Genomic DNA, 12,847 nt, shown 5'->3' on the forward strand with positions numbered 1-12,847 from the left:
AACTAAGGCTACATATCTTCCTTATAATTTTTCGACAAAGATGTCAGAAAAGTACAAGTTCATTTCCAACCCACAAACACACACAGAGAATCTATTGTATGCCAGATCCCAGCTGGATCTGGGGAAACAGGGTCAAATAAGGCAAAGTTTCTGTTAAGGTCATTATCTACAACTGTTGTTCAAGTGGGCAAGTGGCTCTTTGTCCCTTAGCATTCCATTATCATCTGCATCTAATCAACAAAATGAAAAGAGTGGATAAAGCACGTCCCACCCATCAAAGTCCAACCCATAATCCCATGTGATTGCATGGCCCCATCTAACAGCAGCAAGGCTGGGAAGTGCAGTCCAGCCTTAATCCTATGGCTAATAGAGAATACACTGCAGTAGGCTCTCAGCTTCTGCCATAATCTTTTCCGAGAACTTACAATCTATACAATGGACAATATATAAAATGTTAGTAATATTTCACTGACTTTTAAAATCATGTAATTTAACATATGATGTGAAAAAGTATTAAGATAAAATAAAAATCACTCATACCCTAACAGCTAAGCAATAGCCATGTGAAAATAACATTTCATTCTTTCTTTCCATGCTTACTCAACTATATTCCTATCATTTGGTGGTTGTTTTTTTTTTTTTTTTTTTTACCTTAACAAATTTAGAATCATGCCATAAATTTTGCTTCACAACCTGTTGTGGGTTTTATTTTTCCACTTAATTCATCATTAACACATCCCCAGTTCATTATTACAATATATTTTTTACACCAAACTGTAATATAGAAGAAGGAAGACTATCTACATAGCAATGGAGTATTTTTTGAGAACAACTTTCTTGGAGCTAGCTGTATTTCCACATTCCCTGTAAGGATCATAATGGATTCCAGAAATAAAGAAAGAATGCTACTGGCAGGAAATACAATCTTCCTCGGAGATGGAAGACACGAGTATTGGTGTAACTGGAAAATAACTCCACAGGACACAGGTAGCCTGCAGGAACAGTGAACTGGTGGCAGGAGGAGACTTAGAGAGAGGTGAGGGGATTGAAAACTACAAATGGGCTGATGCTTTCCTAATTTTCAAAAACAACTGGATGGTGGAATCTACAACTCCACATTGGTAGCATTGACAGAGACTCAATAGGAGCCCATTTACAAGACAAAGAAGAACCGCAAGCTACTATTCACTTAAATGCAGGCCATTCAACTTACTTCAATCAGCATAATGATTTGCACGACCAAGTCCTAAATTGGGTTCTGCAGGCATAAATAATGGATACAAATGCCTTCCTCAAAAAGCTTTCAACCTAAGAAAGTCTCCTTTAGGCTAAGCTGATCTTTGGTGGATGAGAAGATACTGACATTACTGTGGATGTGAGCTCCAGGAAGGCACTGGATAAGACCTCTTCTGATTTACACTTTCTGTTATTCCACTGCCTTCTGTCATAGCCCTCATGTGACTGACACAATGCAGGATCCCTGTGGTGGAGAGGTCCAGCCTGTCTTTAGGGTATTCAAGGACATCCACACATACCAGGCAGATCTTGGCCACTATGTGCAGTCACACATCTGTCATGCCAAACAGTTTTATTTTGAGGAAGTAGAAATAGACAGCTGAAACTTCAGTTTAACTCTGGGTGCAGTTATGCCCTCACGCAATTAATATGGCATTAACAGAAAGTAGGGCCTTCTTACCAAAGAGTCTCAATTTGGGGGAATATCTCATACAAGCCTGAAGAAATTGTTAGGGGGAAAGGATGTCCTAAAGCTAATTCCATACAGACTTTGTGGACTCCACCCCCACCCCAGGCCAAAGCCAAAGACACTGGGAACTCCAAATCCCATCACCACCAAAGGGAAGGTGGCTGGGACCCTGAGGGTGGGGTTAAGCAGCCAGGTTGGTATAAAGCCAGACATGTGGGCTTTGGAGGGGTCCCCCATTTTGGCTCTCCACCATCTTGCAGCGCCCGCCAGCTCTGAGAGTGACTTTGGGTTTCCAGGTCAGCGGATCGGGTAGGATGCATTAAAGACTTTATTTCCCTATTTTCTCCCTGAGTTGTACATTTTCCTTATTTCCTTTTCCCTTGTAAATAAACCTTTTGTTATAGGACAGGGAGAGGGGCAGCCCAAAACCCCGCAAACCTGCCTATTCTAAATGGGTTCGGCCATCCGCCGCATCAACACAAAACATAGGCGACTTTAATGAAAAGGAACTTTAATAAAACTAGGAAACAATACAGGTAAGGCAAAGAATCTAGTTTCTAAATCAAGCACCCAAAGTTACCCGTCCCCTCGTGGGTAAAAGTCCATCCAAATGGGATTGGCCCAGAGCAAGGCCCCAAGGCCTGCCACAAGTCTAAAGCATCTTCCAGTGGGGACCCACAGAAAAGGGTCACAAACAACCGGACAAGCCCGGAAGGAAAAGAGCAAAATCAACATTAAGATAAAAGCTGCCATTGTCACCTCCCCACGGGTCTCACCCACATCTGTGTCACCCAGTCTACGACCAAAAGACAAGCGCAGTTTCTTCACGTGTCTCTAGGCTCCATGTGCCTCCTCCAGGTCTCCTGGCTCCATCCTGCTTCCTTCCTCAGTCTCCTCTGCAACTTCTCCTCTTCCTGCTCAGCTCCACCCTCCCTTGGGTGGGGCAGGGAACCTCCCCCTTTCCTGGGGACCACCCTGTTACACTTTTATTAACCTTTCATGTGTGCCTGTAGTGGAGTATTAATAAGTCCCTTGTAAGCGCACGGGTGAGGACCCACAGCCAGGCAACCCGTTCAATATCGGGGCTGCCCTATAATAAAATGAGTGAGAAACTGGCTTAAATTGGGGATGGGTGCCAGTTCCTGGCAATAAGGAGTGAAAAAAAATGATTCATGGGTAACAAAAGTCTTTTCAACAAATGGTTCTAGAACAACATAGATATTCCAGATGAAAATAAATCAAACTGGACCTATAGTCACACCACATACTAAAAAGGAAAGAAAAAAAATACCAAAATGTTTCTTAAACTGAAATGAAAAACATAGGAGAATGTCCATGGAGCCTGAGGTTTATTAGACAGAACACAGAAAGCAATAACCATAAAAGAAAAGATCAATACATTAGAGTTCATCAAAATTAAAAACTTCTTCTAATCAAAATACATTGTTAGGAAATGAAGAGGCAAGTCACAGACTGAGATAAAATATTCACAAGCATATATCTGACCAAGGAAAGACCCAGAACACCAAAGAACTCCAACAAATCAATAATCAAAAACTAAATATCCCAATAAGACAGACAAAATACTCAGACACCTCCAAATATATTTTATATATAAATATATGTATTTGTATGCAAATATATGTGCACAAGCCACAAACATATGCAAATGCCCAAAAGTACATGAGAAAGTGCTCAATATTGTTAATTACATGTAAATTAAAACAACAGTGAAATATTTCAGCACACCCATTATAACAACTAAGATTAAAAAGTTTATCAGGGCCTCCCTAGTGATGCAAGGGGTTAAGTGTCAGCACTATGAAGCTATCAGCAGCCACTGCAGCATGAGTTCCATCCCCCAGCCAGGGAGCTGACCCACATGGTATAGCAGATCTCCTGTCTCTCCCTCTGCTCCCCTCAGCCGTGTGTTTCAGTCAATCCACCTGTTCTGCTCTCCACTCTGTCTCTGGTGGATCCTCTCACCCTCATATACCTCTAGCTTATACCCCAGCTCTTGTATGCATAAATAAGTAAAGCTTGAAAGTGAGAGAAAGAGAGAGACAGACAGAGAGAGAGAGAGAGAGAGAGAGAGAGAGAGAGAGAGAGAGAGAGAGAAAGAAAGAAATAGAGAGAGAGAGAGAAGGAAAGAAGGAAAGAAAGAAAGAGTTTATCAAAACCAAACAGTGAGGTTGTGGAACAAGAAGAGTGTTCCTACATTGCTGGTAAGGATGTAACATGATCCAACTACTTTCATAAAAGGGTGAGCAGTTTCTTATAAAGCAAACATATACTTATGTGACCCAGCAATCCTACTCCCATGTACTTACCCGAGAGACATGAAGACACCTGTCCACAAAAAGGTTATGCATAAATATTCATAAGTGCTTTGTTAATGATAGCTAAAAATGAGAAACAGCCAAATATCCACCTATTTGGCTAACAAATAGATCACGGTCTATTTACACAGTGGATTTTCTTAGCAATAAAATGATCCCACTATTGATACACTGCAACATGGATGCATCTCACAGATATTACTGACTGAAAGAAACTACACATCAAAAATAAATACTGTGATATCATTTATATTAAATTCCTGAACAGCAAAATTAATCTGTAGTGAAAAGTTGGAATGGTGGTTACCTCTGGGAAGGAAGTTTGACTGCAGAGAGGCAAAAAGGAACTTTCTGAAGTTATGAAAATATTTTATATCTTGTTAGAGTTATGGGTCACATAGGTGGAATTTTTTTAAAACTGTGCAGCTAAAATGTGTGCCTTTTAATATATATAAAATTTTTACATTAGAAAGTATAAAAATAATGAAAAGGGGAGTTGGTGGAGATATAAAAATAAAACAAAAATGGCAAAATGTTAATCAAGGTTGAAGTCAGACAATGAATACATGGGTTCATTACATTCTTATGTTAATTATATATATTCTGAAATTTTTTCTATAATAAAACTCTTTTAAAGAGAAAGAGAGAGCCAGAAGGAAGTTTTACCAAAAATTCAGACATACTCTAAAGCTTCTGCCATGGAAACAGTGTTCACAAACATAAACATAGAGAATAATGAAACAGAAGATCCAGAGTGATCTCAAATACACATGAAAACTTGGTATATATCTGAAATTCATGGGTATGATGAACTACTAATGAGTGGTATTAGGATAACTAGATAAAGATTTAGGAAGAAATAAAATCAGATCATGCCTCATAACTCAATGAAAGTCAAATGAATCCATTATTTAACATATATAAAACAAAAGTAAACAAACACTTGAGAAAAAATAAACAGATTACAAAGAACATCTGGCTGGTACTAGTGGGGACATATTTCTGGCAACATGGACAGCCACCAAGTCAGTCCAGAGCAGATGCCAGGTCCAACACCAGGGAGCCAGATCATGACTGAGAGCCGTAAGGGGCCCAGGGGCTGTGTCCAGCAGGAGCAAGCACAGCTGAGCAGTAGGCACCTGTACCTGAGGCTGCTTGCAGGTGGTTTGGAGAAACCAAGGTAAAACCTGAGGGTCATTTCACAATTTCATGGAGCTATGGCTTGGAAGGAGTGGACTGCCTTCCGGTCACCACGTCAGGTCCACTGCAACTGCAGCAGCTGCTTAGTGAGGGGTAAAGAAGAAGAGAAGGAGGAGGAAGCAGAGAGAGGAGAGGAGCAGACTGCATTTGTCAGGCCCAAATCAACCATGGTAGGCCTCAAAGGGAATCTTGGACAAAGACGGCAGCAGAAGGATGGTATGGCAAGGCCATCAAGGACAGAGGTCAAGAACTTCTGATGGTGACTCTTACAAAATTTTTCCTAGTCCAGGAGGAGCTTTTCCATTTCCAAAGGCCATATTCAACAGATACTAGGTACAGAGAACTCCCACCTATGCAGAGCCTGAAAAGAATTTACCCAGGAGTGGAAGACAGGAACCAGAACAGCATGCGGCACCCTGAAGACAACTGGCAACACTTCTCTCTCCATGGAGAGGTTGGAAAATGGGAAATGGTGGTGGAGGAGCCCAGTGGGAAGGTGGGCAGGAAATGGAGACATCTGAGGTAAGTGTGTTGGAGACCAAACCTGGAATGTGCAGGAGTCTAGGGCTCCAGGCTCGGGGCATGGGAAGCACTGGATGGGGGTGCACTCAGCTCTCCTGAGCTCTACTAGGAAGAGGAAGCAGCACCTTTCACAGGAGGTGCTGCTGAGAACTAGAGCTGATTGCCTGGGCAAACACCAAGTGAGACACTGCTTGCTGACAGCGCTACCACGACTCTGGCATCGTGGAGAGTGGGCTGGGCAGGGAATGGAGACACAGTTTTGGAGAAAAGTCTTTTCTCCACTCTCCTCAATGAAGCCTAATGCAGGAGCTGGGCACTTACAGGGGGTGTGTCCAGAACCCTTGGCCAGCAGGAGCTTTAGTGCTTCATCCACAAGCCTCTCTGGTCAAGATTGTGATCAGAAGCTTAGACAGCAATTTGCACAGCCCAAAGGAGCAGGAGGTGCTGTTCCTTTTCTCCCTGCTTCTGGGTCTTTGCATCATTTCCAGTGGCAGAGCCAGACTCCTGGGACAACATACCTCACAGCTTTTACATGCTCTCTATTCCCAGATCTCCATTTGAGTCAGTGAGCACCTGGACCAACCAAATGTGGCCTGGATGGGACCAGGGAGTGACTTGACCAGGTCAGGATTGATAATCGCCCTAATCAGAATAATTACCGGTACAGCGACGCCCACATGCCTCCTATCCAGCTGCAATCCCATGGGGATCAGGGGGAGGTAGGATCCCAGGGAAAGGCTGTCTCTTTAGTGATCCTTCCAGCCTTCAACTGGCCAAATGTTCATGACCCAAAGAGGATGTTTTGCAAGGAATTGCTGCCAGACAGATAAGGGTGTCCTTTCATTGAGCCAGAGGAGACAGAAAAGAATGGGAGGTACCTTGAGGATATGCTGCCATGTTTGGCTCTGGAGGACGGCAGGGATAGCCACAGGCAACATTTTCTGGTCCTGGGAGGCAGGGGCTGGTGAGTTTAGAAAAACTAGTGAGGTTAGCAGAGCTACCCCCGGAAACAGTGTGGTGAAGCATAGCAGTGGAACAGAAAGAGGAGAGTGGTTTAGCTTCTGTTCTTGGATGTGTGAGCTGGGTCATAGCTAAAGGTTGGTGAAACCAACTTCCAGCTCCTGTGGATATAGAATGAGATGAATGCATGTTCCAGGGTCCTCCCAGGGCAGAGCATTACTCCTCCACAGCTGTCCTGGGGCCTCTTTGCTTTTGCACAGTCTCCTTGGGACATAGACTTTCGGTTACAGGGGAAGCAGGAGCAGCACAGCAGGTGGGGCCACTCCACGCTTCGGTGGCCACCTTCTCAGCTGGCCTGTGGTCCCTGTGGGCCTCCATTCAGGCATGGCTGCTGGACACGCCCGGCAGAGAAAGATGAGGCTGGATATCAGTGTGGGTTCAGAATGTCACTGGAGCAGGACTGTCACCTGAAGCAGAAGCAGGGACACCGGAGGTTCAAGAGGAGGTTATAGACCCTGCTGTCCTCCCTCCTGGAGAGCCCTGCCCAGCAGCCCTGAGAAAGGGACAGTGAGGTCTCCCAGGCCTTACTGGGAGGTGGGTGGGAAAGCAGGAGGGAAGGGGTGATCTTAGATGCATTATTTAGATAGTTTCCTTTTCTGAAAGTGAAGAAAATGACAGCTATTTCACAGTGATTTTGTTTTCACAAGAATTAGAAAAAATGTGGAGAGCTGGGAATCAGGGCGCTCTCTCCTTCTCACCTACTTGTGGCCACATCAGTGACTTTCTGAGAGTGCACTTGAGGGTGGGGAGGCGGTCTCAAAGGACAGAGAGAAGGGAACAGAATTATCCCTCTCAAGGCTGTGGATTCCCCCTCTTTTTAAAAAAAAATTATTTATTTATGCATACAGGAACTGGGGTACAGGCCAGAGGTGTGGCAGTGAGAGGATTCACTAGAGACAGAGTGGGGAACAGAACAGGCGGATCTACTGGAATACACTGCTGAGGGGAGCAGCGGGCGAGACAGGAGAGGTCTGCTGCGCCATGTGGGTAGCTCCCTGGCCAGCAGGGGATCAACTCATGCTTCAGAGGCTAAGGATAGCTTCACAGCGCTGTGCTTAACCCCTTGGACCACCAGAGAGGGCCTATGGATTCCCTCTTTAAGGGAACCCAGAGAGGTGAAAATTTCTAGATGGAGACTGGGGCATTATTAGCTTCTTACTCCAGAGAAGCACCCCATTTCCTGGGGCAGAGGGGTGGGGAAGGGGCAGTGAATGATGCCCTGGTATTGGTTTAATGTCTTAACCTGCCCTGAAGACAATGGGAAATAGTCAAGTTAAGCCACTAAACTGTAAGATTCTGAATAAGGCATCTACCCAAGTGCCCTGTGTCTTCCTTTTCACATAAATTTAGTGTAGAGATTAAATAATAAGAATGTATACCATATGGCAAAGTGCAAATATTTAGCATTTTATGAATATATGTGGTTTAGATGGGCACAAAACGTGGCCACTCCCCAGTGTGGCTATAAAAATCCCTTGCTGGCAGGGAAAAGTGGAGGGCCATGGAGTGGAATAGGGATTAAATGGGACCGAGGACTTTCAGAGGTGTTTGCCTCTGTGGTTGAAAGCAAAATACACTACTAAAGAGCTCATTGCAAAGTATTTGGGCTCCAGATTGGAGGAAGCAGAAGTTGCTTTTTAAATAGTAATCACGGGGTTTTTTTTTTCACTTTTAAAATTATATCTACACAAGGAAGCAAAATTCAGTTTATAAGAACAAAAAAAACAACTTCCCTTTTGCCCATCACCATTTTCCCCTATGCCCAAATTATCAGTAAGAGTAACCGTTTTTAGGTCTTCTGATGCTTGTCAGAAGATCTATTTTAGGATTAGATCTCAGACATGAAAAATGAGAGAACTTGCATGCTTACATTATTTTCTTCTTCCTTTCCCATATTCCTTCCTGACTTATAATTACATTTTTGGTTTATTCTTCTACATATTGCCTTTCCAACTTTGTTCATTATATTTTTATATTTCCTTCTAGTAATTGCAGTCATCACTTTAAGTGGTATATTCATTCTTCTATGCACTAAATGAAAGCAGTGTTTACTGATTTGATTTAACAAGTATAGTTATTCTTCCTTCTTCTTTCCCCCCAAATTTTTGCCTCTTATTGCTTTCATATCATCATTGTTCAAAATTTATGTGGCTAACTGAAAGTCTCTTGCTTTGTCAACAGAGCTAGAAAACTAATGGCACTGGTGATAATAATAATTCAAAGATAATATTCACCAAGAAGCATGACTGATCCAAAGATAAGAAAAATACTCCAGTATCATTAAAACTTGAAAATTAAATCATATAAATGTATCATTAAATGAATTCTAAAAAAACAAAGGTAATAAATATTCAAAATCTGCTCATTATTTTATTACATATTACTCTTGTGCTCTTGAGATAACTAACATCCACTTTATCTGTGTGGGGGAAATGTTATATATAAGGAGGTACTATAGTACATCTTCAATTCTGCATTTAGTGATGTCATATTAGTAGCTTATAATTGGCCACCATAGGAGAATTTATACCATGGACTTTATACGAGAACCTGATTTATTGTTTTGTTGACTAGACTTAAGATGGTGGTGGAGAAAATGTTAATAATGTAGATTAAATTTAAATTGTACTGTTTCTATAACCATTATATTGTGACTAGAACAAAAAATTAAGGAAATACTTTCCCCAGTGTTTCGAAATGATTATCTGATTCAATAGTCATTCATGGCATTGACGAATGAGTCAAGTTCTGACTTCCATAGTGCTAACGCTGAAATGGTTTCTGTTTAATGAATATAATCTTATGAGGATGAAAACAGTATATCAGTAAATGACATCAGATTTAATGACTACAAATTATCAGATAAAACATCATGGATCAGTATGCAAATGCATTTATCAAGTCATGTTAAATTGAGACAAGAGATTGACTACAGAATTAGGAGCTTAGCACACAGTAATGAAAGCATACTGCAAGAGTCAATTGGCTCCATGGAATTTGTAATAGAGAATTTCAGGTTTAATAAGTAATGGTAGGTTAAGTTTTATACATACTTTATATCAGTAAAATTTATAATAAACTTGGATAGATGATTGATTGATAGGTAGAGAGATAGGTGCAATTTTTGAGAGCCAGTTGTTAAGTATTTACTACACGAAAAGAGATGTTCCAAGCTGACAAATCAACTCCATCTTGCGCCAAAACTCCATCTTACTGAATTTTTTTTTTAATTTTTTTTTTTTAATAGAGGCATGTTTTATTTATTTATTTATTTTTGTTTGTTTGTTTATACATGCACTGGGTACAGTCAGAAGCGCGGGAGGGTGAGAGAATTCACCAGAGCAGAGCTGGGAGCAGAGCAGGCAGAAGGACCGAAGTACACTGCTGAGGGGAGCAGCAGGCGGCAGGAGAGGTCTGCGCGCCATGTGGGACCCTCCTCTGGTGGCCGGGGAGCAGCCGGGGATCGAACCGGCGCTGCAGAGTCCGCGGGCAGCTTCTCAACCCAGCGCTCAACCGCTGCGCCACCGGGGAGGCCCTATTACTGAATTTTTAACTTAAAAAAATATTTACTCTCAAGAGCCAGTTTCCAGCTAGACCTGGCCTTCTTTGAGAAGTGTAAAAAGATATTTTTTTCCCCATCTCTTCATAGTAACTGAGGTAGCTTGACGTAAAGTCAATAAGCTCTAAAGGAATATCAGCTATCACCAATCCTAATTCTCGATTAGCAATGTTATAATCCTATCTGCCTTCTCCTTTCTTTTCTTTCAAAACCCATTAAACAGAAACCCTGGTGGGATACAAGGACTGAATCTGAGTCTGTGTTACTCAACTCGCAAACCTGAGACCCCCAAATAGGTACTGGTATTTTATTTTAGCCACTGTCTCAGGGGCTTGCTGATGTTACTATTACATGAGAAATTAGGAGGAAAATGGAGAGAAAGGCCTTCTCCTCCAAGCACAGTGTGATTGCAGGTGCTACAGGACTCCCTCCCCCTAGGGAAGGGTAGGAAAGGCCAGGAAACACTCAGGCTCAGAGGTAGACCCCCTACTGCAACACTTCTCTGAAAAGGGGCTGCTAATTCCTCCCCATCCCTCGCAGGGCAGTTGTGAGACCATATTGTGGTTATGAGGATATGGGAGCCCAGTGACAATAATGACTCCTTAAGAGGGGTGTCCCTTCCTCACCAATGACCAAGAAGACATGTAGCTCAGACAACCCATGGCCACCTACTTCCATCTCTGGGGCTTGCCAGATTCTGAAGCATAGGGAAGGAACAGGGAGGTGAGGCCACTTCTGCTTTCTGTTCACACCTGCTGAGGTGCCAGCCCAGGAGCACATTTGAATTCTCAAACCTCAGTCACAGGTTCACTTCAAGTTTTGAGGGAAAACTTAAAGGCAGTTTCATTATAACTCATTACGCCTAGGTCCTCAGCAGAAGCACTTCTCTGTGCTTCTGGAGAAACTTTGAAATGTAGGAATAATCATTCTAAATACAGTTGGGTGTAACTGTTTCATCCACAGATTGATTGCCTTTTGCTTCCAGATAATTCTTGCAGAGAGCCCTATACTTAAAGCAGTTAATTTATCCTTCTGTGAATCTAGAACCAATATTCAGAAAAGGCTTTTTATATATCCACTTCAAATCCTTTTTTAAATAATGGAATATGTGAGAAATAAATAAATGTGAAAAGATTCATTATTTATTTATACTCATTAATTATATCAATTTTGCCTTTAAGCGCTTAAAGAAATCTTTAATCTTTATGTGTAATAACACTAGATATTAGCATGGCTTTAACATCTGAAGACCTTTCTATGTATATACATAATAGAATGGGAATGTGTCTAGGTGCTACTAATGTGTGCACTATGCTGTGCTCTCTGATTTAAGCTTGTCATTTTGAAATGATTATAGGCCTACAAGAAGTTGCAAACACTGTACAGAGAGGTCCCACATGCCTTTCCCCCAGGTCCCCTGACACTTACATTGAACTTAATTATGGCGCAGTATCAAACCCAGGAAACTGACCTTGGTGCAGTGTGTGTATAGTTCTATGCACATTATCACATGGACAGATTTCTGGAACCATTGAGATATGGAATTATTCCATCACCACAAAGATCTCCTTGGTTCTACCCCTTCAAATCACCTCCTGCCCCTTTGATCACTAAGCCCTGGTAACCACTAACCTGCTCTCCATGTATATAATCTTATATAATCTTATCATTTATAGAATTTTATATAAATAGAATCCTATAGTAAGTGGCCTTCTGAGTTTAGTTTTTCTCTTTGGATTCATCTATATCGTCAGGTGTGTCACTAGTCCGCCCCATTTTATTGCCGAGTAGGATTCCACGGCATGGATGTAGCTGTTTGTTTGTTCACCTGCTTAACCCCCTTAAAGGTTTTCTGCCTGGGGATATTACAAATACATCTGCTTTGGAGGACATCCCCTCACCCATGCTCTCTGTGAGGGGACCCCACTCTCTCAACAGTGGGATGAACACAGGACTCAGGACCATGGGATGAGTTCATCCTCCCCAGGTCACAGCAATTGAGGCACAGAGATTGCACATGTTGCCCTCAGTGGCCTAGTTGGAGAGAATCTCAAGCATTTTTTCAGAGCTATCAGGTTTATGTTCTGTAACCTTGAAAAGTACATTCAGTCTCTGGGCCTCATGGACCTCGGCTATAAAATAAAAATTTTAAAAAGCCCTATGTTAACAGGGCATTATGTATTTGTTCACTCAACAAACTGTTTATTGAGAGACTGGGAGTGGGGGAAAGAATTTCAAGAAGAGGGAAAAGAAAATGCAAAGGTCCTAGGACAACAAAGGAGTTAAATGACTGGTATGTCCAGAGCCTGACACTGGCAAAGTGGGGACAGGGAAGAGCAGTGTCAAAAGGAAGTGGAGAAATAGTCAAGGATTCTTCACGGAGGAACTTCTAAGATTTGGAGTGGAGTTTGGGCTTGAGAACCACATGATGGGAAACCACTCAAGTGTTTTAAGCAGAGAAGTAATGTTCTCTAATTGACCTCTTACTGCTGTGTGGGGTGG

This window comes from Talpa occidentalis, unplaced genomic scaffold (assembly GCF_014898055.3).
Source record: "Talpa occidentalis isolate TD23 unplaced genomic scaffold, MPIMG_talOcc4v2.1 talOcc4.8, whole genome shotgun sequence".
In the NCBI taxonomy this organism is placed as follows: domain Eukaryota; kingdom Metazoa; phylum Chordata; class Mammalia; order Eulipotyphla; family Talpidae; genus Talpa; species Talpa occidentalis.